This window comes from Rhinoraja longicauda, chromosome 4 (assembly GCF_053455715.1).
Source record: "Rhinoraja longicauda isolate Sanriku21f chromosome 4, sRhiLon1.1, whole genome shotgun sequence".
Lineage (NCBI taxonomy): Eukaryota > Metazoa > Chordata > Chondrichthyes > Rajiformes > Arhynchobatidae > Rhinoraja > Rhinoraja longicauda.
The window spans coordinates 3,220,642-3,245,475 of record NC_135956.1 but is presented as its reverse complement, the minus strand read 5'-3'; positions in this window follow the sequence as shown (position 1 = coordinate 3,245,475).

The window sequence follows — 24,834 nt, the reverse complement described above, 5'->3', positions numbered from 1 at the left end:
TTTTTAGATTTAGAGATACAGTGTGGAAACAGTCCCTTCGGCCCACTGAGTCCGCGCCGCCCAGCGATCCCCATACATTAACACTATCCTACACGCACTAGGGACAATTTTTACATTTACCAAGCCAATTAACCTACATACCTGTACGTCTTTGGAGTGTGGGAGGAAACCGAAGATCTCGGAGAAAACCCACACAGTCACGGGGAGAACGTACAAACTCCGTACAGACGGCGCCCGTAGTCAGGATGGAACCCGGGTCTCCGGCGCTGCATTCGCTGTAAGGCAGCAACTCTACCACAGCGCCACCGTGCCGCCCAATTTTTTGCCGCTTATTTTTGATGCAATTTTTAAAAGTGAATGTTAGTGTTGCCAGTCAGATGTAAATTGATGTGTTGTTTGGAGATTCATAGTTTTGTTTCATTTACAGGGTGTAATTTCAACCAACTCAAGTGAATTGTCCATACCCACAACAAACCATTCTGGGTACAGATGTAGTGGTATTGTAGCCAAGGACAATTCAGAACAGATATTTTAAGTAAGTTGCCTCTGGTACAAAGCTGCCACACTTAACAAAGACAATCATCACTGTACCTTAAAATCGCAGAGGCTCATTCTCTCAGCAATTGTAACACGGTCTCCCTTCCACTGCATCGTATTGTCTGCAGATTCCCCTCTTTCCGTCTGTGCCTACATTTCCTCACTCTCTCTTGTCCTCTCCTTCTCTTCCATTCCCTATACCTTTTTCTCTTCAATCATACGTATAAACTAACAGTCTTTTGACCTATCTTCTTAGGGCCTGGCAAGTTCCTTTGTACGTTTCAATTCTTCCTTTCATCCTTCTCTCTCTTCACTCTGACCTTAGTTGTTTCAAGTACAATTTATTTGTTGATATTTAGTCCTGACCCAGATTTATCAGTCTGCTTTCAACATTACGCCACTGGCTAAATTTGTGCCTTGCCCTTTGGTCTGCAGGTTTTAAATATAATTCTGGTTCAACACTTTTCCAAATTGTTCTTTGACTCAATTAGCCACCATGCTTTAATTCTTGAACTAAAGCCATGTTTGTACAGGTTATATTATCTTTATCACACTGTTCCATTGCAGCAACAATAATAAATCACCTTCGAAGATGACTTTTACATTTAAAACACATCATGAGTGTTTAAACTGCCTCTAACGTCCATAAGTGACAAGGTGTAGCTTCCTGCAGTACAGACTGATATTGCCACGGCCATTAATCACAAGTTCCTCTGTACAACTTGAAGCTTACAACAAAGGAAGTTTAATTTATATTTTTAACATGCAGATTGGGTTTGCATTATGTATATTTATTAAGGCAGTTGAGTAATTGAAAAAAAAATAATAGTGTTAATCACCCTGTTAAGCAATAATGGGACCACCAATATTCTTAAATGGTATAATGAAAAATTATTTGTCTTTTTAAGCTCTGATTATATAATTAAAAATTCTCATCATGTTCAATTCCTTCTTGGGGAGGATTTGAAGCCATCCCTAGTCCTATAATCCTCACATCCTAATTTGTTCCTTCAACCAAGGCTTCACACACATCTCTTCCAAATACCAGCCACATGGCACAACATCAAATCATTTGGTCATGTTCATTGCTAAGCCTAAATAAATGCTGCAAAAGGTGAGGAGTGAGAATATAAATGTCTGCTTCAGGTATGACTGCTTCTGCTCTCCAATTGCCCCCAGCGTTGCTGGTCAAATCTGGAAAGGATGAATTGAAAGCAAAAATAGCACAGATTTCAACATTTCCTTTTTTTTCTCCAAAAAGTGAGATAAACCAAAATAACATGGAGAGATCGTGTGGATGACAATGGTGAAGGTGCAGAGAGAGAGAGAGAGGCAACAGGGAGGTGAAAGGAGGGAAGAGGGGTAGAGGGTAAAAACTGGAAGAGAGGTGAGGGAAGGGAAGTAGGGTGGGATCTGGGGAGGAGAAGACAAAGAGGGTTGAGAGTGAGACAAGTTTAGTTTAGTTTAGGAAAAAAAACCTGCATTGCTGGTTTCAAATCGAATGTAGACACAAATGCTGGAGTAGCTCATCGGGTCAGGCAGCATCTCTAGAGAGAAGGAATGGGTGACGTTTCGGGTCGAGACCCTTCTTCGGACTGACTTTTCAGTTTAGTTTAGTTTAGACAATAGACAATAGACGCAGGAGGAGGCCATTCAGCCCTTCGAGTCAGCACCGCCATTCAATGTGATCATGGCTGATCATTCTCAATCAGTACCCCGTTCCTGCCTTCTCCCCATACCCCCTGACTCCGCTATCCTTAAGAGCTCTATCTAGCGCTGCCTTGAATGCATTCAGAGAATTGGCCTCCACTACCTTCTGAGGCAGAGAATTCCACAGATTCACAACTCTCTGACTGAAAAAGTTTTTCCTCATCTCAGTTCTAAATGGCCTACCCCTTATTCTTAAACTGTGGCCCCTTGTTCTGGACTCCCCCAACATCGGGAACATGTTTCCTGCCTCTAACGTGTCCAACCCCTTAATAATCTTATATGTTTCGATAAGATCCCCTCTCATCCTAAATTCCAGTGTATACAAGCCTAGTCGCTCCAGTCTTTCAACATACGACAGTCCCGCCATTCCGGGAATTAACCTAGTAAACCTACGCTGCACGCCCTCAATAGCAAGAATATCCTTCCTCAAATTTGGAGACCAAAACTGCACACAGTACTTTAGTTTAGTTTAGAGATACGGCCCTCAGAGATAAGCGGAAACAGGCCCTTCGGCCCATCGACTCCAAGCCAACCAGCGGTCCCCACACACTAACACCAACTTACGCTAGGGACAATTTTTACATATATGCAAAACCAAATAACCTACAAACCTGTGCGTCTTTGGAATGTGGGAGGGAACCAAAGTTCTTGGAGAAAGCACACGCGGTCACGTGGTCACATACAAACTCCATACAGGCAAGCACATGTAGCCAGGATAGAACCTGGGGCTCTGGCGCAGCGAGAAATGTCAGGCAGCAACTGTACCGCTGTGCCGCCGTGCCACCAATAAAGTGAGAGAAATGAATGAAAGAAAGGGGCAGAGGAAGGGAAGAAAACTGAGCGGAGAGTAGATAGAGAGAGTGAAGGGTAGATGAGGCAAGGAATGGAGATAAAGTACTGGGAGAGTCAGTGTGACAGGGGGAGCAAGGATAAGGGGGAGGAGAGAGGGGAGAGCAGGACGGAGGGCAGGAGAAAAAGAAAAGAGAGAAGGGAAGTGGGAATGCAGGGCGAGGGAGCTGAAGAATGGAGAGACTGGGAAGGAAGAGGTAGAGAGAGCTGCGGAGGGAATACAGGGTAGGAATTTGGGAAGTCAAGGATGGGTGATGACCAGACTGAGCCAGGCTTTCAATCCAAGTATCCCTGTTTGGGTTACTGACTCACATTCGGCCTTCAGAAGAGGTGGGCTTTTGCTACATTTCTCTTTGCTTCAGTTTGTCCTTCTCTTTCCTCCTCCGCTCCGTTTTCCTCTCACTCCTTCTCCTTGGCTTTGCCTGGTTCTTCTCTTACCTCCTCTACACCCAGCTTCCCCCTCTTCTAGCTCCCTCCCTCCCCTCTCTCTCCCTCCCTTCCACCTCTCCCCACTTCTCCCTTCCCACGTCCCTTGCTGCCTCTCTCAGACTCTCCCCTTTCTCTGTGCAGTCTCTCTTTGCTCTGTTCCTTCCCCCTGCTGCTTCTCATTCTGTCTTGCTTTACTCTTCACTTTGGTACCGTCTCCATTCTCACCTTCATCTCCTCCCCTCTCCCCACCACAACTATTCCCACCATCCACCCACCTACTGTCCACTGCCTCTGAGGTGTGTCTCTCAGACCCTCATTGCTCCATCTACCACCCTCCCCCCCCCCTCCCCCCCCCCCCCCCCCACCCTCCCCACCTCACATCCACCCCATTTCCTTGCATTTATTTTTAAGGCAGAGATAGACAGATTCTTGATTAGTACGGGTGTCAGGGGTTATGGGGAGGGCAGAAGAATGGGGTTGAGAGTGAGAGATAGATCAGCCACGATTGAATGGCGGGGTAGACCTGATGGACCGAATGGCCGAATTCTGCTCCCATCATTTATGAATTAATGAACTCTCTCTAACAACTCCTGGTGACCAGCAGGTCAGGTAGCAGAGAGAGTATAAGATGAGTCAAGGACCAGTCTCACCCTGGCCACTCCCTCTTCTCCCCTCTATCATCAGGCAAAAGGTATAGAAGTGTGAAACCGCACACCTCCAGATTCAGGGACAGTTTCTTCCCGGCTGTTATCAGGCAACTGAATCATCCCACCACAACCAGAGAGCAGTGCTGAACTACTATCTATCTCGTTGGTGACCCTCACACTATCCTTGACCGGACTTTGCTGGCTTTACCTAGCACTAAACGTTATTCCCTTATCATGTATCTGTACACTGTAAATGGCTCGATTGTAACAATGCGTTGTCTTTCCGCTGACTGGTTAGCGCGCAACTAAAAGCTTTTCGCTGTACCTCGGTACACGTGACAATAAACCAAACTGAACTGGGGCCGTTTCCCTGTGGGTCTCGGCTCCAACAGCAGGGGGTGGGGTGGGAGTCAGAGGCAAAGCTGGGATGTGGAGAGAGATAGGATTGCCCGCCAAGAAGGTGACTGGATGGGGTTATGTGTCCAACAGCTGGGTCCAAGCTTTTTTTTTTATATCAAAAAATACTTTATTCAAGTAATAAATATTTACAAAACATCTTCTTTTCAAAATCCCATCCGACATTTCCGGAGGTTACACATTCAATGCAGATATTCATTTCAAATTTTACACAGAATCCCTTATTTGGAGGGGCGTCTCTCTCCACCACACCCTGCCCCCCCATGTCCAGCAGCGGAAGGACCCTAGACTGTGGTCCTCCCCCACAGGGCCTTGGCGTTGGCTGCACCGAGCTTCAGTGCGTCCCTCAGCACGTACTCCTGCAGTCTGCAGCGGGTCAGTCGGCAACATTCCCCGACGGACAGCTCGCTCCGCTGGAAGGCCAACAAAGCTCGGGCAGACCAAAGAGCGTCTTTCACCGAGTTGATGACCTTCCAGCAGCACTCGAAGTCAGTCTTTGAATGTGTCCCTGGGAACAGTCCGTAGATCACAGTCCTCTGTGACGGAGCTGCTCGGAATGAATCGTGACAGGCACTCTGGGATCTCGCTGGGCACTCCAGTGACAATGGAACGAGACATCGTCACCTGGTAGCTCCCGTGCAACACATCCCCTTTCACCCGTGGCGAGCGCCATACACTGTAAACAAATGCACCAAGTCTCGGTCGCGTTAGCCTGCTGATGAGAAGCCCTTGGTATTTATGTTTGAGTTGGACGTAGATGCTGTTACACCTGCTGAAATGTAAAACAAAATACCCATGAAACACCCTGGCACTATTTAGCAGCAACAAATAAACAGTTGATCCGGCCAGGTATACATCCAGAATTATTAAGGCATGCTTGATATCTGTCCTCGTCTGAATGGGAAAGCCATCTGTCCCTCATCTGAATGGGAAAGCCATCTTAATTGCAATGACTGTGTTGGACAGCTGGTGTTATTTTGCAGGCAGCACAACCACAGTGCATCACAATTGCTGCTAGACAGAGATTCAGCCTCCCCAAGGCACTGATCAAACAGCGTGAAGATCTTTTACTGTGTAGGAAGGGCAGGTACTAGCATGGGCAGCAGGTTGGCTGGACGGCAGAAGGCAAAGAGTGGCAATAAAGGGGGCTGTTTCAGGTTGGCTGCCAGTGACTAGCGGAGTTCCGCAGGGGTCGGTGCTGGGGCCGCTACTCTTCACGTTGTATGTCAATGATTTGGACGAGGGGATTGAAGGCTTTGTGGCCAGGTTTGCGGATGATACGAAAATAGGTGGAGGGGCAGGTAGTGTAGAGAAAGTCAGGACTCTGCAGAAGGACTTGGACAGGTTGGGGGAGTGGGCAGAGTAGTGGCAGGTGGAATATAGTGTAGCAAAGTGTGGAGTCATGCATTTTGGTAGTAGGAATAAAGGTGTAGACTATTTTCTAAGTGGGGTGAGAATCAGGAATCAGAGGTGCAAAGGGACTTGGGAGTGCTGGTGCAAGATTTCCAAAACATTCATCTGCAAGTCGAATCGAAGGCAAACGCAATGCTAGCATTTATTTCAAGAGGGCTGGTATACAAAAACAGGGATGCAATGCTGAAGCTCTATAAGGAGCTGGTCAGGCCGCATTTAGAATATTGTGAGCAATTTTGGGCACCATATCTGAGGATGGATGTGCTGGCTCTGGAGAGGGTCCAGAGGAGGTTTACAAGAATGATCCCAGGGATGAGTGGGTTAGCATATGATGAGTGTTTGTCGGCACTGGGCCTGTACTCGCTGGAGTTTAGAAGGATGAGGTGGGACCTCATTGAAACGTGCAGAATAGTGAACGGCTTGGATAGAGTGGATGTAGAGAGGATGTTTCCACTAGTGGGAGAGACTAGGACTAGAGGTCACAGCCTCAGAATTAAATGACGTTCCTTTAGGAAGGAGATGAGGAGGAGTTTATTTAGTCAGAGGGTGGTGACTGTGTGGGATTCTTTTCCACACAAGGCTATGGAGGCCAAGTCAATGGATATATTTAAGGCAGAGATAGATAGATTGTTGATTAGTATGGGTGTCAGAGGTCATGGGGAGAAGGCAGGGGAATGGGGTTAGGAGGGAAAGATAGATCAGCCATGATTGAATGGTGGAGTAGACTTGATGGGCCGAATGGCCTAATTCCGGTCCTATCACTTACAACCTTATGCCCTTTCGGCATATGCTGGTTAACACCGAAGATAGAAACCAAATGCTGGAGTAACCTGGTGTGTTACTCCAGCATTTTTTGTCTCTCTTCGGAGTAAACCAGCATCTGCAGTTCCTGCCACACACATTTCATCTGCTCCACTGCAAAATCTCCTCAAGTTTAGTTCAGTTTGGAGATCCAGCGCGGAAACAGGCCCTTCGGCCCACCGAGTCCGCGCCGCCCAGCGATCCCCGCACACTAACACTATCCTACACACACTAGGGACAATTTTTACATTTGCCAAGCCAATTTACCTACATACCTGCACGTCTTTGGAGTGTGGGAGGAAACCGAAGATCTCAGAGAAAACCCACGCAGGTCACGGGGAGAACGTACAAACACCGTACAGACAGCGCCCGTAGTCGGGATCGAACCCGGATCTCCGGTTCGATCTTACAGCAAGCGCTGAAAGGCAGCAACTCTACCGCTGCGCCACTTTGAAGAAGTTCTCCTCCTCTCTCCTACGAGAGTTCTGCAACATTCTCTCTCGCTGTTCCCCCTCTGTGATCCCACCTACTCTCCTTTGATGTCTCGTTTTCACACCTTACCCTTCCCTATCTCTGTGTCTCCTTCACCCCTGACTCTCAGTCTGAAGAAGGGTGTCGACCCAGAACGCCGCCCATCCCTTCTCTCCAGAGATGCTGCCCATCCCGCTGAGTTACTCCGGCATTTTGTGTCTGTCTTTTGCAGTTGCCAGGTTTCGCTTTGATCGGCCACCTCTGGCAGGATTGTTTGGTGGTAGCTCCGGCTTGTCAGAAGCAGTCTGCTGCTCATCGGTCTCTCCGTACAGCTTCATTATATTGAAACAAAAAGCATTTCCAGAGCCTGCCTCCTCCAATGCTTCAAAACAGATGTAAAGTTACTTTAAAAAAAAAACTTGGCACAATTCTCAGCCTTGTTCCGGAGAGCATTCATATTTCCTGGAAGTTATTTAAATAATATAGCTTTATTTTATCACATGGAACATCAAAATCCTTCCAGCAATTCTGAGAAGAATCCGATGAGAATCTATTACCACTTCAGCATCCATAATTAAGATCAAAGATGTGCACACATTAAAATAGTGTAAAATTCAGTCAGTTCTTATTCTTTTTCCACTTGCATTTATTTTAAAGAATAAATGATTATGCTTAGTGGGGTCTGTTTGTTGTACAGTTCCGCATGATTGAAAAGACATCTAATTTATTGCCGAGCATTTCAACTCCCCCTCCCACTCCCAGTCTGACCTTTCTGTCATGGGCCTCCTCCAGTGCCATAGTGAGGCCCCCCGGAAATTGGAGGAACAGCACCTCATATTTTGCCTGGGCAGCTTGCAGCCCAGTGGTATGAACATTGACTTCTCCAACTTTAGATAGTTCCTCTGTCCCTCTCTTCCCCTCCCCCTTCCCAGTTCTCCCTCTATCTTCCAGTCTCCACCTATATCCTGAAGAAGGGTCTGAAGAAGGGTCTCGACCCGAAATGTCACCCATTCCTTCTCTCCCGAGATGCTGCCTGACCTGCTGAGTTACTCCAGCATTTTGTGAATAAATCGATTTGTACCAGCATCTGCAGTTATTTTCTTATATTATTCCACCTATATCCTTCCTTTGTCCCGCCCCCCTGACATCAATCCGAAGAAGGGTCTCGACCTGAAACGTCACCCATTCCTTCTCCCCTGAGATGCTGCCTGACCTGCTGAGTTACTCCAGCATGTGAATAAACACCTTCGATTTGTACCCATCTCATTCTGAAATACTATTTCCGTCTCTCCTGATCAATTTTTGGAAACCTTAAAATAATTTACTTTAAAAAAAATCAAACTTTAAAATTACATACATGCAAATATCACTTTCTAGTTAATGGTCTGGGATATCCAGTGCGCTGTTAATTGGTTAATTTAGCATTGGTACCAGATTGTTTCAATTACAAACTGGGAAATAATTCCTCATGAACAAGTGCATACAATTCCCCAAAAATATTTACTTTGCCAGATATTTTTCCCCCATTTTCTCAATTTTGTTCAATAAACTGGAATATATGGGGCTTCAAAATGGATGTATCTTTGACTTGTGCCAAGTTTCTTCTGATGTTAATAGTGCTCAACTTTGTGTGGCTGCTCACATATAATTTGCAGTTTGCAGCCAGTGCTTATTGCTGCATTGGTTAATTGCATGCTTCAACTATAAGTCCAGTTTTGAGTGTGGCTTGCATCATTTACAGTCAGTCTGTACTTCTTAGAGGATAGCTATATTTAGGTTTCAACATTTGCTTAGTGTCCAACGTGGCAGAACACAAATGCTGTGCCTCAAAAAGCTTAACAAAACCTTCAATTATAATATTCCAATCCTGGGACAATACTCATTAAAGAGTCACATTCTCTCCTTTAGTCCAAGATGGCAATTTATTCAGGAGTATTTTATCTCATGGAAAGACGAGCTAGAAATGCACTAGAGCAGACACACTATCAGAAATAAGTTATCCTCCATCTTCACCGCAGTCCCCTACTCCAGATGATACAAGACTATCACTTATTTTCATGACTACATGCCCATCCAGCTCTATGCTTTTGTATGTCTGAAGAAGGGTCTCGACCCAAAACGTCACCCATTCCTTCTCTCCCGAGATGCTGCCTGACCTGCTGAGTTACTCCAGCATTTTGTGAATAAATCGATTTGTACCAGCATCTGCAATTATTTTCTTATATTATTCCACCTATATCCTTCCTTTGTCCTGCCCCCCTGACATCAGTCCGAAGAAGGGTCTCGACCTGAAACGTCACCCATTCCTTCTCCCCTGAGATGCTGCCTGACCTGCTGAGTTACTCCAGCATTTTGTGAATAAACACCTTCGATTTGTACCAGCATCTGCAGTTATTTTCTTATACTTTATTGCGATAACATCATCTGCATTTGCTTTCCTTCCTGCTCCAGTGTTGTTTCATTTGGAGAGCCTCTGAAGGTCATCTTTGGTCCTGATCAATTGCTCATCCACGCGGCCCCTTTAGCACCATTGTCCAGTTGTACGATGTCCGATTCCATATTGTACCTTGGCAACATCTGGCTCCAGCAGCCCCCGTTGCTCAACTCCACCCTCCTTGATTTCCCATGCTATTTTTCCAACATCTGTAACCAATAAAGTTTTCCTATAATTAAACAGGAAGAAAATCAAAACTTTTCTTTGGTCGCTGCCAAAACTGTATGACTACCAACACTATTCTCCTCGAGTGAACCAAACTATACATCAGAAAGTTGGATCTGTTTTGGCCTTGAGATGCACTTCCAGTTTGGAACTTTACCTAAGTCAAATATTTTCTTTGGTTATATAAACAGGATATTGCATAAGGTATCCAATTACTGTACTCTAATCTACTGTAACAGGAAGCAATGTGCTTATAGAAAAATACTTACTTTTTCTACAATAAATGATGCCCTAATGCAGGGCTTTGACCTGAAATTCCGCCCCCCTTCATCTCTTCCATACAGATGTAGTTCGAGTAACTGAGTTTCTCCAGTAGATTGTCTGTTGCTTCAGGTCTCAGCATCTGCAGCCTTTTGTGTCTCCAATCTATATTTACATATCCATTTACAAGGCCTTTTCTAAAGCTTGTCCATATTTAAAGTTGTTTGAATAATTTCACTGCAATCCAAGTCCATCTCCCAACTAAATTTCACAAAAGAAAATCATTATCACCCTGCTGTACACTTGGTTGTCATGTGTCTTATGTCAAAACATGCCCAATCAGCACTTTTGGGATTCAAGTCCCTATAAGGAAATATAACCAGTCGCTGTGAAGTATAAACAGAACATTGTGTATGTTCTCTGCAGATGAGATGGTATCTGCGGAGAGAAAAACTGTTGATGTTTTAGGTCTGCATTTCGTTAAGGTGAAAGACAACTGACTGTAAATTCATTCTCCAGTCAGTCAGTAGATAGGATAGTAGAGACAATATGTTATATATTTCAATCAAAATTCAGTTCCCTTGAGTCATGGGAATTAATTTTGGAGGCAGTAAATAATCTGCCGACACCACTATACAGACATTTAACTGTTGTCTGAAAAACTTTCATGCAGTAGGATCTTCTGGCTTGAACCAGCAACGATGTCTCTCTCTCTCTCTCTCTCTTTTTCCTTTTCAAAGACTTTATTCAGCACATGCACATGATACATCACATCAAAACCACATTCAGAGGTTACAAAACATCAAGTAATCATTATAATACAATGTTGCCTTCATTATTTACAATGCTCTCAACCCCCCGCGGTGACTAGCGCCCACGGAAGGCCACCAGAGTCCCCGTGGACACCGCGTGCTCCCCTCTCCCTCTCCCTCTCCCTCTCCCTCTCCCTCTCCTCTCCCTCTCCCTCTCCCTCTCCCTCTCCCTCTCCCTCTCCCTCTCCCTCTCCCTCTCCCTCTCCCTCTCCCTCTCCCTCTCCCTCTCCCTCTCCCTCTCCCTCTCCCTCTCCCTCTCCCTCTCCCTCTCCCTCTCCCTCTCCCTCTCCCTCTCCCTCTCCTCTCTCTCTCTCTCTCTCTCTCTCTCTCTCTCTCTCTCTCTCTCTCTCTCTCTCTCTCTCTCTCTCTCTCTCTCTCTCTCTCTCTCTCTCTCTCTCTCTCTCTCTCTCTCTCTCTCTCTCTCTCTCTCTCTCTCTCTCTCTCTCTCTCTCTCTCTCTCTCAATACCGAGTAGTCTGAAGAAGGGTTTTGACCCAAAACGTCACCCATTCCTTGTCTCCAGAGATGCTGCCTGTCCCGCTGAGTTACTCCAGCATTTTTGTGTCTATCTTCGGTTTAAACCAGCATCTGCAGTTCCTTCCTCCACAATACCGAGTACTTTGTGTATGTGCTGTCTTTAATTTAAACGTAACATCTTTTCTCCTTTAGCACCGACAATCTCTTTGCTGTGACTTTATCCTGTTAATAACATGTGCATATATCTAACCACAAATTGACAAACAAGCAAAACAGATACAATGAGCAGTGGAAAAGTGGTGATACTCGAGTAATGATTTTCTTTTTGAAGTTGTGTCACTGGAATCCACTGATAGTATTGATTTATATTCTGGTTGGCCAAGGTGTATTAACTCCCTCCGCTTGATATGAAATGAACATTTGTTTTGCTGGTTCTTTTGCCCCCTACTTATTGAATACACTTCCATGACAAATCTGTCGTGAATTCTGCCGGCAATGCCATTGAAATCCTCATATTTCTTCGGGGGCTGACACTTGATCATTTTACAAACCATAAAGCTGCTGGTGATCCTCTGCGGACATCATCAAGTACTGTCACAAGGATGCATGCTTCCTCACCTATGATCACTTGCCTCATTTTAGAGTAATTTGTAAGTGCGGTTGTGAAGACAGCCTCATTTTTCACCGCTGCACTGCAATCTTCCACTTCATTGTTCAAGGATTTCTACAGTGTATCACGATGGTGACTTGCGTTCATGTCATGGAGTTGAGTAACAACATTAGAATCTAATTAGTGCAAATATACTTGACAAGGCTTTTTTCCCCGTGATAGATTCTGTAGCCAAGTAACTTCATGTAGAACATAACCTCAATGCAAGCAAATATAGTCTATCCATCTGTATCATTTGCAATCTTTCATTTTTTGCTGCTTCTATCTATAAAATAAAATATCCGCAAATGCATTTGATAAATGACAGGATCTAATATAAGAACAAATTTGCTTTGCAGAATGTTCAGGTTACTGGATAATTTCACTATAATTATACATTCTTCCCTTTTTACCCTGCATGTCTTTTTTCTGTTGGTAGAGTTTTGCATTTCTAGTGACTTACTACCTGGAGCGGCACTACCATAAATGTTATCTAATTTAGCTGACGTTTCCGGGCTGCTTTAATTCCCTTGATGCTGCCTTCATTGCTTGATGGTTATTGTCAAGGAGGTTCTCTTATTGAAATGGAAATGTCCCGATCTTTCACCACTCCCACGAGACGTGAACACCATGAATCTGAAGGTTGCCACAGGAGGAAGTACTTTGACTTCCATAAATAAGATGTTTGCTCAACGTTGCTTCAGAGTAGTAACATCTTACGGAACTGCCTCAATTGCAGGCGAAGTCCATCTTCCAGCCAGCTTGTTTACTGTTTAAGAGGAATTTTACCTCATCCGTATATTCAAGTCGAACTGTGTAGGAAGGAACTGCAGTGATTCAGCGGGACAAGCAGTATCTCTGGAGAGACAGAATGGGTGACGTTTCGAGTCGAGACACTTCCTCAGACTTCTTCGGAGTCTGAAGAAGGGTCTCGACCCAAAACATCACCCATTCCTTCTCTCCAGAGATGCTGCCTGTCCCACAGAGTTACTCCAGCTTTTTGTCTCTTATCTTCCATATATTCAAGTCTCCTGGTTATTAATTTCTCTACATTTTAAATTGCACTGTTGCAATTCCCCTCCAAGCTAAAAAAGCAGCCAATCGGTCTGGATTTTGTATTCACACTGCAGCTTCGTAAGTTTTATATTGTGAGCTGCAATTTTGCTGACCGCTAAATTTTTAAATCACCCTTAATTGGTTATTGACAAAGCATTGCAACAGCACTCCCTATGCTTTTTACATCCAATTAATGGGTTAGCCATTAGGGTGACAATGATCCCAAATCTGATTCCTCATTGCTGTTGAATTTATTGATCACAGTCCAGGCTGTGAGAGGGAAACTGCAATTACTCCAGCAAGGAAGGTCTCCTGCTCTTGAGTGCTGCCCAGTGAAGGCTGACACAGAGTACACGCTCACAGGCTTGAGGATAAGATCGCGATCAGTTCACTGCAGTCCTGTCGATATTCACTGTTGCTCTCACAACAAAATCGGCACGGTGGCGCAGCGGTAGAGTTGCTGCCTTACAGCGAATGCAGCGCCGGAGACTCAGGTTCGATCCCGACTAGGGGTGCTGTCTGTATGGAGTTTGTACGTTCTCCCCGTGACCTGCGTGGGCTTTCTCCGAGATCTTCGGTTTCCTCCCACACTCCAAAGACGTACAGGTTTGTAGGTTAATTGGCTTGGTAAACGTAAAAATTGTCCCTAGTGTGTGTAGGATAGTGTTAATATCCGGTGGGCCGAAGGGCCTGTTTCCGCACTGTATCTCTAAACAAAACTAAATTCTGATCTCGAGCATGACTGCCTGTATTAATAAGCTAACATTTTGCAGTGTCTTTAGGAAAGGACAGGTGGAACAGTGCAAATTTGCCAAGTAAACAAATGAACATTGATACTAATGTGCCATCAAGCATTAAACGTTCAAGGATGAGTTGATTGCATATTATGTTACATGTGTAGTCTGCTGTCGGACTTCAATCTAACCCAGAACGACAGCTCTGAAATGTGTAAAGAAGCAATGGTGCACCCCTCACACTGTCCGCAGATGAAAGATAGAAATTAGAAATCTTATTTGTTGAAATGTCGATTTAGTTCAGTTTAGAGATACAGCGCGGAAACAGGCCCTTTAGGCCCACCGGGTCCACGCCGACCAGCGATCCCTGCACATTAACACTATCCTACACCCACTAGGGACATTTGTTATACTTACCAAGCCAATTAACCTACAAACCTGTACGTCTTTGGAGTGTTGGAGGAAACCCAAGATCTCGGAGGAAACCCACGCAGGTCACGGGGAGAACGTACAAACTCCGTATGGACAGCACCTGTAGTCGGGATCGAACCTGAGTCTCTGGTGCTGCATTCGCTGTAAGGCAGCAACTCTACCGCTGCGCCACCGTGCCGTCATTATGGACACAAGGAGAGCCCATCAGTGCATATTCATATTTTTGCTCACAATCAAAGTGATGGAAGTGTTGCTACCTAGCACATTGGCAATAACTCAGCAACAACTCACAGAAGTCAAATTTAGGTTCCATCCAAGTCACTCAGTTTACTTTAGTTTAGAGATACAGCATGGAAACAGTCCCCTTGGCCCACCAAGTCCACGCCGATGAACGATCACCCTTACACCAGTTCAACCCTGCACACTAACGGCAATTTACGGACAAACCTGCACATCTTTGGAATGTGGGAGGAAACCGGAGCACCCGGAGAAAACCCACGCGGTCACAGGGAAAACGTACAAACTCCATACAGACAGCACCCATAGTCAGGATCGAACCTGGGTCTCTGGCGCTGTAAGGCAGCAACTCCACCGCTGCGCCATCGTGCCGCCCATAAAAGCTGAACTCCAGGGATGAAGTGAATATATCTGCCATTAACATTAAAGCAGCATTTGATTGACTATAGCATCAAGGATCCTTGACTACACAGGAGTCAATATGAATCAAGGGGAAATAGCCTCTGCTGGATGGAATGATACCCATCGTGAAGGTAGGTGGTTGTGGTGGATGCACATCAATCATCTCGGCCACAGGACATCTCTGCCGGAGTTCCTCAGAGTAGTGCTTCATCAATGACCTTCGTTCATTTGAAGATCAGAAGTAGGGATATTCTCTGAGAGTTGAACAACTTGCTTTGCTATTTCCCACTCCTCAGATAATGGAGTAGTCTACACCCAAATGTAGCAAGGCCGAGACAATATACAGACCTGGACTGATAGGTGGGAAGGAATATTTTTTGCCTCTCACGTGCCAGGCAATGATGATATCCAAGAAGAGAAAATACTGCGTTCATCCCCTGACATTCAAGAAGGTGGCTCACCACTACCTATTCAATGGCAATCAGAGATGGATAAATAAATGCTTGCTAAGCCCGTGACACCAACGTTCCTAGACTGAATTTTAAAAATCCTCATTTAGTGGACATATACCACAAATTAATTGAGACCAAAGGAACATCAAAACCCATGAAGATGTTACTCTACAACCAAGATCTTCCATGCAACAAATGTAAACATTAGACAGCCACCAACCTTCTTCGCATCAAAGCATTAAATAATTTTTGTTTTCCATCTAATGTGTTTAGACGAATAACAATACCAAAAGTATGTATTGATTTTGAGTTGAAGTTCTATTGAGGAAACATTGGGCCATTTGAGGAGAAATAAAACAGCATGTAAACAATATTTTCCTTTGATAACGTACAAATCAGCTAGCAATTCCTGGCAAAAAGAGAGATACCAGTGAATTATAATATGCTTCAGGCAGCTAGCCAATTTGTGATGCAACTTTTGGCTAAAATAACAGTTCACTCTAATCCTCCCCGTGAGTCTCAGCCTGTGGGTGAATTTCCACATTGTTTGTGCGTTACCGTTGCCACGGAAAATTAGTTTTGGTATTTGATAGAATAAATACTGTTACAGCAATCTAAATGACTGCCAATCACCCTCCTGGCCCAGAAAGTGAATAATAAAAGAACAGATTCTCATTCCTAAAGAGACTGAATTGTTTGGGAAATTTAACATTGGAACCATTTTTTAAACTAAAATATTTCTTTCTTTCCCTCTCAATTGATCAAATATTTGTTGCCACTATCTTACGGTATGTGACTTCAATTTGCGTTCACCACCTCAAACTCACCTTCAAGGAATTTCATGAGTTATTTCTCAATTTTGTTAGTTAAGTGGTGACTTACGGCAAAATATGTGGTAAAAGAAAGAGAGAGGAACTGCAAATGCTGGTGTACCGAAAAGGACACAGAGTGCTGGATAACTCATTGGGTCAGGCACCGTCTCTGGAGAATAAGGAAATGTGATGTTTCGGGTCGTGACCCCTTCTCCAGACTGATTGAATCAATCAATCAATCAGTCTGAAAAAGCGTCCCGACCTGAAATGTCATCGATCCATGTCCTCCAGAGATGGTGCTTGAACCACAGAGTTACTCCAGCACTTTGTGTTCTTTTTTATGTGACACTAGACCAAGTGGGCCTGTTGGGCCCAAACCTCTCCTGCATTGGCGCAGCAGCCTCCCCTCCCTCCTCCCCCCTCCCCCTCCCTCTCCCCTCCCCCTCCCCTCCCCCTTCCCCTCCTTCCTCCCTTCCCCTCCCTCCTCCCCCTCCCTCCCCCTCCATCCTCCCCTCCCCTCCATCCTTCTAAATTCCAGTGTATACTGGAAATCAAGCACCAGCTTTAAGTCTTCATCACATCGTGCAACGGAAATATTTACAAAATCAAAACTTGACTTGGACTGGAGCAAAATAGAGAGTGTGTAAAATTACTGAGGCACCAGATGCACGTAATTGTAACCATTTAGCTTTATGCAGTACTTACATTTTGCCACAAGATGTCTTCTATATAAGATATTCACTAGAGTTTAGAAGGATGAGAGGGGATCTTATACAGACATATAAAATTATAAAAGGACTGGACAAGCTGGATGCAGGAAAAATGTTCCCAATATTGGGGGAGTCCAGAACCAAGGGCCACAGTCTTAGAATAAAGGGGAGGCCATTTAAAACTGAGGTGAGAAAAATACTTTTTCACCCAGAGAGTTATGAATTTGTGGAATTCTCTGCCACAGAGGGCAGTGGAGGTCAATTCACTGGATGGATTTAAGAGAGAGTTATATAGAGCTCTAGGGGCTAGTGGAATCAAGGGATATGGGGAGAAGGCAGGCACGGGTTATTGTTTGGGGACGATCAGTCATGACCACAATGAATGGCGGTGCTGGCTCAAAGGGCCAAATGGCCTCCTTCTGCACCTATTTTCTATGTTTTTATGTTTCTATATTGTCCCGAATTTCACTGTCTTTATTCATTAATAAAACAGTTATTTCTAATCTGGCACCACAAAAATTCTGCTCAGTTTCAGAACTAATAACATAACATAACATAACAACACTTTATTGTCACTCGGCTTTTTACACCGAACAAAATTTCAGCAGTCACACAAAACACAGCAAAAAAGAAAAGAACACAGGACACCCGACCCCAACACAAACATCCATCACAGTGACTCCAAACACCCCCTCACTGTGATGGAGGCAACAAAACTTCCCCTCTCTTCCCCCCGCACCCACGGACAGGCAGCTCGACCCCTACCGAGGCAAAGCCCCCGCAAGGCCCCGCGGCCGAGCCGCCCTGGGCACCGAAACGTCCCGCGGCCGCACCGGGCGATGTTAAGTCTAGCGGCCGAGCCGCACCGGGCACCAAAACATCCCGCGGCCGAGCCGCACCGGGCACTGAAACGTCCCGCGGCCGAGCCGCACCGGGCACTGAAACGTCCCGCGGCCGACCCGTACCGGGCGATGTTAAGTCCAGCGGCCGAGCCGCACCGGGCACTGAAACGTCCCGCGGCCGAGCCGCACCGGGCACCGAAACGTCCCGCGGCCGAGCCGCACCGGGCGATGTTAAGTCCAGCGGCCGAGCCGCACCGGGCACTGAAACGTCCCGCGGCCGAGCCGCGCTGGCGATGTTAAGTCCAGCAGCCAAGCCGCGCCGGGCACCGAAACATCCCGCGGCCGAGCCGCGCTGTCGATGTTAAGTCCAGCGGCCGAGCCGCACCGGGCACCGAAACATCCCGCGGCCGAGCCGCGCTGGCGATGTTAAGTCCCGCAGCCGAGCCGCGCCGGCGATGGAAGGCCCCGCGGGCGAGCTGCGCCCCGGGGAAGAGACCTAATAAAAGAAAGGTTTCCCCCGCCCCACCCCACCCCCACACCCCACCCCCCCCACCACACATACACAGCCAAAAACAGAAACAAAAACCATCCCAACACCGACACAAAAAAACAAAAAAAAAAGACAAACAGACTGCCAGAGAGCCGCAGCCGTTAGGCGCAGCCAACTCCTCCCAATGTATGCGGAATAAATATTACTGACCATAAAACCCATATCATGACTGGGACAATCCAAATCAATGAGGCCTACAGCACGGAAACAGGCCAGGACATCCCGTATTTTGGGCTAAATTTGTTTGTCTCGTACGGGACCACCCTTGACGTGTATTAGGCCCAGGGGGCGCTGTAGGCCCAGACACTGTAGGCCCCGACACTGTAGGCCCGTGGGCCGCTGTAGGCCCGTGGGCCGCTGAAGGCCTGGACAGTGTAGGCCCATGGGCCGCTGTAGGCCTGGACAGTGTAGGCCTGGACAGTGTAGGCCCGTGGGCCGCTGTAGGCCCATGGGCCGCTGTAGGCCCCGACACTGTAGGCCCGTGGGCCGCTGTAGGCCCGGACAGTGTAGGCTAACGGAGTGTTTTCAGGGAGCGGGGCCGAGTCTGTTCGTCTAACGGAGGTTGCGTAGCAACCCGCCTCCCAGCCCGGGCGGCCGCCATTGGTGGAGCGGGAGCATGAGGCCGCTGGCTGGGTGAGGTCACGTGGGGCGTGGGGCAGTGACGTCACCCTTTGTCCCTTGTTTGGGAGTGAGAAATTTGGCAACCCCAGGGGCAGGGGGCATTGCGAACAATGGGGGGACCCGTGGGCTACACTGAGATCGTAGCGGGGAGCTGGTGAGGACAGGGGGGGAGTCGAGTATGAAAGAGAGACCTTTCTTCTTTGGGGGGCTGCTGCCATGTGTAGCTGCAGGCAATAGGTGGGACGGTTTGGTGAAATGGTGTAATTGTGTTGGAGCCACAACTTGTGCACTGCCTCGGTGAGGTCTGCTAGATGATTTTAGCGGCTTGTCTGCAAAACAAAGCATTTCATTGTGTCTCGGCACGTGTGACAATAAAATATAAAGTGGAATCGTTCTTGTACTTGACCAACTTTTCAGTATCTCTGGTCAATCCAGGATCCCAAAACCTGCCAACCTTGCCCTTCATCCTGTCCCTGAATTCATGCTATGATACGTTTAAAAGCCTCCCACATGCTAGATGTCACTTTATTTGCAAAGAGTCTCACCCAATCACGCTGGTCAAGTTTCCGCCTAATGCCTCCAATATTGGCCTTTCCAGAAATATCAAAGAACCAGTGGTATCTTTCTGTCTAACTGTTCTAAAACAAGTAGAATTCTGATGACTGGTCTCAAAGTGCTCCCCCACCCACTCCTGCCTCTTTCACGCTGTTACCTTGTAGGTGATGCCTCAGCAAGTGTTCAGCCGGGGACTTCATAAATATGGAGAGCATGTCTGATTTCAAAACAGTTTCAAATATTGTATTTGAGATTCGTACCACATTATTGGTGGAAAAATAATCAATGTATGGAACAAGCTGCCAGAGGAGGTAGTCGAGGCTGGGACTATCCCATCGTTTAAGAAGCAGTTGGACAGGTACATGGATAGGACAGGTTTGGAGGGTTATGGACCAAGTGCAGGCAAGTGGGACTATGGTAGCTGGGTCATTTTTGGCCGGTGTGGGCGAGTTGGGCCGAACGGCCTGTTTTCACACTGTATCACTCTGTGACTCTATGAATACAATTCTTTTGTCAGTTGATGTACATCTACGCCAAATAGGTGCCTTCTAGTTAGCACTGCACAGTCTTTTTTTTAAAGAAAATGTCCTCAGCCTGGTCAGCATCTCTAGTTTAGTTTTAATTTAGTTTAGAGATACAGCGCGGAAACAGGCCCTTCGCCCAACCGAGTCCGCACCGACCAGCGATACCCTCACACCTACACTACCCTACACACACTAGGGACAATTTACACTTATACCAAGTCAATCAACCTACAAACCTGTACGTCTTTGGAGTGTGGGAGGAAACTAAAGATCTCGGAGAAAACCCACGGAGGTCACGGGGAGAACGTACAAACTCCGTACAGACAGTACTCGTAGTCAGGATCGAACCTGAGTCTCTGGTGCTGCAAGCGCTGTTAGGCAGCAACTCTACCGCTGCACCACCATGCCATCCACTTATTTATAATTCTGCAGCCCTGATATGTTTGTCGTGAATCTCGTCTATACTCTCTCAAGTGCAGTCACATCTTTTCTGTGTTGTGGTGATCAGAACTATTCTAGCTGTGTCCTAACCAGTCTTTAATGCAATTGGTCTTGGTCTCCCTGCTCCTGCCTTCTGTTTCTTGGCTGCAAGCAGAAAGTAATCTATTATACACTATAATGCTTTATCTTCTTGTCCTGCGAGCATCGGGGCTTTGTATAACTGCAAGATACTGCATTTCCAGGATCATATGAGTAGGAAGGAACTGCAGATGTTAGTTTACGCTGAAGGTAGACACTAAATGCTGGAGTAACTCAGCAGGTCAGGCAGCGTCTCTGGAGAAAAGGAATCGGTGACATTTCGGGTCGAAACCTCTATTCAGACTAGCGTCGCCACTCTCAAACACTCTCACTCTCAAATACGGGACAAGGTGATGTCACCGCCCCGCGCCCCACGTGAACACACCCAGCCAGCGGCCACGTGCTCCTGCTCCACCAACGGCGGCCTCCCAGGCCGGGAGGCGGGTTGCTAAGCAATCTCCGTTAGGTGGTGCCCGGGCCTACACTGTCAGGAATTGCAGCGGCCCCCAGACTACAGTGTCTGGGCCTACAGCATCGGGGCCTACAGTGTCGGGGCCTACAGTGTCCGAGGCCTACAGTGTCCGGAGCCTACAGTGTCCGGGGCCTACAGTGTCCAGGACCTACAGTGTCCGGGGCCTACAGTGTCCGGGGACTACAGTGTCCGAGGCCTACAGTGTCCGGGGCCTACAGTGTCCGGGCCTACAGTGTCCGGGGCCTACAGTGCCCGGGGCCTACAGTGTCCGGAGCCTACAGTGTCCGGGGCCTACAGTGTCCGGGGCCTACAGTGTCCGGGGCCTACAGTGTCCGGGGATTACAGTGTCCGGGGCCTACAGTGTCCGGGGACTACAGTGTCCGGGGACTACAGTGTCCGAGGCCTACAGTGTCGGGGCCTACAGTGTCGGGGCCTACAGTGTCAGGGCCTACAGTGTCTGGGCCTACAGTGTCAGGGCCTACAGTGTCTGGGCCTACAGTGTCAGGGCCTACAGTGTCGGGGCCTACAGTGCCTACAGAGCCGTCCGGGTCTAATATGGGACAAGGATAAAACAATTTAGCCCAAAATACGGGATGTCCCGGTTAATATGGGACAGTTGGCAACCCTAATTCAGATAGAGTCGGGAGAGGGAAGCTAGAGGAATCAAAAGGTTCAGAACAAATCTGAGCCAGCCCCGATGACCAAGGAAATGTGGAGCCCACAATGGTCCATTGTTGGTTGTGGAAGAGGTGATAATGATGATATGGACAAAAGTTGAGTAGGCAGGGCAAATTGGGTGGGGGAGGGATGGAGAGAGAGGGAATGCAGAGGTTATTTGAAATTAGGGAAATCGATATTCATGCCACTGGGGTGTAAGCTGCCCAAGCGAAATATGAGGCGCTGTTCCTCCAAAACATATCTGGCCTCACTCTGACAGTGGAGGAGGCCCAGGACAGAAAGGTCAGAGGGGGAATGGGAAGGAAAGTTAAAGTTTTTAGCAACTGGGAGATCACTTAGGCCAAGGCGGACTGAGGCGCTCATTGTATGCTGTATTCCTGCATCCCTGTATCACTTGCAATTTTTATGTCCAGTTATCTTCCAGTAGCATACTGGAATGGCGGGACTGTCATATGTTGAAAGACTGGTGCGACTAGGCTTGTATACACTGGAATTTAGAAGGATGAGAGGGGATCTTATAGAAACGTATAAGATTATTAAGGGGTTGGACACATTAGAGGCAGGAAACATGTTCCCAATGTTGGGGGAGTCCAGAACCAGGGGTCACAGTTTAAGAATAAGGGGTAGGTCATTTAGAACAGAGATGAGGAAAAACTTTTTCAGTCAGAGAGTTGTGAATCTGTGGAATTCTCTGCCTCAGAGGGCAGTGGAGGCCAATTCTCTGAATACATTCAAGAGAGAGCTAGATAGAGCTCTCGGCCGCGGGGCCTAACATCGCTGGTGCGGCTTGGCCGCTGGACTTAACAGTGCCCGGGCCGCGGGACCTAATATCGCCCGGCGCGGCTCGGCAGCGGGACTTTTCATCGCTGGTGCGGCTCGGCCGCTGGACTTAACATCGCCCGGTGTGGCTTGGCCGCGGGGCCTAACATCGCCCGGTGCGGCTCGGCCGCGTGGCCCAACATCGCCCGGTGCGGCTCGGCCGCGGGACTTAGCTGCGCACGGCTCGGTCGCGGGGCCTTCCATCGCCCGGTTCGGCCGCAAGACGTCTCAGCGCCCGGTGCGACTCGGCCGCGGGGACTTCCTTCCCCTTGCGGGGACTGTGCGGGTCGGTCGGGGACGAGCTGTCTGTCCGTGGGCGTGGGGAAGAGAGTGGAAGTTTTGTTGCCTCCATCACAGTGAGGGGGTGTTTGGAGTCACTGTGATGGACGTTTGTGTTGGGGTCATGTGTCTTGTGTTCTTTTTTCTGTGTGAGTGCTATGTAGTTTCGTTTGGTACCTTGGTACCGAATGACAAATAAAGCTCTGTTGAACTGTTGTTGAACTGTTAAGGATAGTGGAGTCAGGGGGTATGGGGAGAAAGCAGGAACGGGGTACTGATTGAGAATGATCAGCCATGATCACATTGAATGGCGGTGCTGGCTTGAAGGGCCGAAGGGCCTACTCCTGCACCTATTGTCTATTGTCTATAACCTACTTCTTCATGTTTGACTGCAACGACACCTTTTACACTGCGTGTATACATGCCCCCAGTGTCTGTTCAAATCCTGGCTCTGTGCCAGGAAAAATAACGAGCTTGGCATGCGCCATTGTGGAGAATGCCACAGAACATCCAGCCACTTAAATTGTCATCTAGCATCCTCCTCATTTGTCTCAAGTCTTGTTGACCCACTTCTCCTTTCCTCACGGAACATTTTTCACCCAGAGAGTTGTCAATCTGCGGAACTCTCTGTCTCAGAAGGCAGTGGAGGCCGATTCTCTGAAAGCATTCAAGAGAGAGCTAGATAGAGCTCTTAAGGATAGCGGAGACAGGGGGTATGGGGAGAAGGCAGGAACGGGGTACTGATTGAGAATGATCAGCCATGATCACATTGAATGGCGGTGCTGGCTCGAAGGGCCAAATGGCCTCCTCCTGCACCTATTGTCTATTGTCTACTGTCTATTGTCTATTTTGCTTCCCATTGCACAACATCTGGATTTTATCATTCTCATTCTGTTTCGAATGACCGAATTGTCTTCCACCTGTCTGTCTCGGAGAACTCCAGCCCCACTCGCTTCCAAGATATTGGAGGAGCTTCAATCCAACTCCTTGCATAATTAATATTTTAATCGCTGCACTTTGGCAGTGGTGCCTTCAAGTGCTAAAGATCGATATTGCAATTTGCTCCCGAGAACCTCTGCCAATCTATTTTTCATTTCTTTCTGAAGATGCTTCCTGAGGCAGAGGTTTTTAAGTACGTCTTAGGTGCCTATCCAATGCCGCGTTATGTTTCCAGATGACAACATGCATTTGGTTGTGCTGCTGTGAAATGCCTTGTGATGTTTCACTATGTTAAAAACAGGTAAACAAAATACAAGAACTTAAGCATTGCTCTGTGCCAGGAATGTTGCAATAAACCAGTAGAGTGCATGGGGTGAATCGACATCATGTGCAAGGCCCACAGTGGTGTAAGGGATAGCACAGATTTTGTGAAACCAAACTTGCAGGAAGACCTATATGCACCGATCAGCCAAAACATTACGACCACTGACAGGCGAAGTGAATAACATTGATTATCTTGTTACAATGGCACCTGTCAAGGGGTGGGATATATTAGGCAGTAAGTGAACACTCAGTTCTTGAAGTTGATGTGTTGGATGCAGGAGAAATGGGCAGGAGTAAAGACCTGAGCGACTTTGACAAGGGCCAAATTGTTATGGCCAGACGACTGGGTCAGAGCATCTCTGAAACGGCAAGGCTTGTGGGGTGCTCCCGGTCAGCAGTGGTGAGTACCTACCGACAGTGGTCCGAGGAGGGACAAACCACAAACCAGCGACAGGGTGTTGGGCGCCCAAGGCTCATCGATGCGCGAGGGCAACGAAGGCTATCCCATCTGGTCCGAACTGACAGAAGGTCGACTGTGGCACAAGTCACAGAAAATCTTAATAGTGGTCACGGGAGGAATGTGTCACAATACACAGTGCATCGCACCCTGCTGCGTATGGGGCTGCACATGGAGGGCCAACAGCATATTGGGCAGGTGGTCATAATGTTTTGGAACATCAGGTCATAATGTTTTGGCTGATCGGTGTAGATACAGCAGAGTAGCTGTGTATTTCTAATGTATGTAT